Raw genomic sequence first — 1,201 nt, 5'->3', positions numbered from 1 at the left:
AAGTTGATCTCTGTAGCCCCAGCATCTAGCATAGTGCTTCCTCCTAGAAGGAATGCAATGGTACAAAAGAAGAGGGAGGGTCTGGGACACTTGGGTGGCTCAGTCGGTTAAGTGTCCGCCTTCAGCTCGGGTCATGATCCCAGGGTCCTGGGATGGAGCCCCACATCCCTGCTCAGCGGGGAGTCTGCTTCTCCTTCTGCCTCCCCCCCCACTCCCGCTTCATGCTTGCGCACGCGCTCTCTCTCTCTCTGAAATAAATAAATAAAATCTTTAAAAAAAAAAAAGAAGAAGAAGAGAGAAGGTATGACTGGCCCTAGCTCTCAGATTGCCTCCATTCTGCCTGGGGAGGGGGGCAAGCCAAACAGAAATGAAACAGGGACATTTCCTACAACCCAGTTTGTTAAGTGAATATGTGCAGGCCGTGTTAATGATAGCGCATGGAGGGAGGATTCATGAGATGAGGAGTTTGAATTGAGCTTTGAAGAATAAGCCTGGCTTGAACAAGACAGGGAGAGAAGAGTGGCTAAGGGTGGGGGGTTGGAAAAAGATAGGGGAGCGTAGCACACTCATCAGGGAGTGAGAAAACCAAAGGCCAAAGAGTGCAGACCTGAGACCTGCCTCATGGTACATAGGAGGTCTGCTCCCACCCTGAGGTCTGGCTAAATCTTGGCTCCTTTAAGAAGGTAGCAAACGGGTTGCTGGGCATGCACCCCAATGTTCATAGCAGCTAATGTCCACAATAGCCAAACTGTGGAAGGAGCCAAGAAGCCCTTCAGCAGATGGATGGATAAAGAAGACGTTGTTCATATGTACAACGGAATATTACTCAGCCATCAAAAAGAATGAACACCTACCATTGGCATCGACATGGATGGAAACTGGAGGAGATGATGCTAAGTGAAATAAGTCAAGCAGAGAAAGACAATTACCATATAGTTTCATTCATATGTGGAACATAAGGAATAGTGCGGAAGACCATAAGGGAAAGGAGGGAAATCTGAAGGGGTGGGGGAATCAGAGAGGGAGACAAACCATGAGAGACTCTGGACTCCGGGAAACAAACAGAGGGTTACAGAAGGGAGGGGGGTGGGCGGTTGGGGTAACCAGGTGAGGGCATTAAGGAGGGAACATGTTTTGATGAGCACTGGGTGTTATATGCAACTAATGAATCATTGGACACTACATCAAAAACTAATAAAGT

The sequence above is a fragment of the Eumetopias jubatus genome, unplaced genomic scaffold (genome assembly GCF_037043125.1).
Source record: "Eumetopias jubatus isolate StellerSeaLion01/CBP00866 unplaced genomic scaffold, mEumJub1_p1.0 scaffold_11, whole genome shotgun sequence".
Lineage (NCBI taxonomy): Eukaryota > Metazoa > Chordata > Mammalia > Carnivora > Otariidae > Eumetopias > Eumetopias jubatus.
This window is presented reverse-complemented; position numbering follows the sequence as displayed.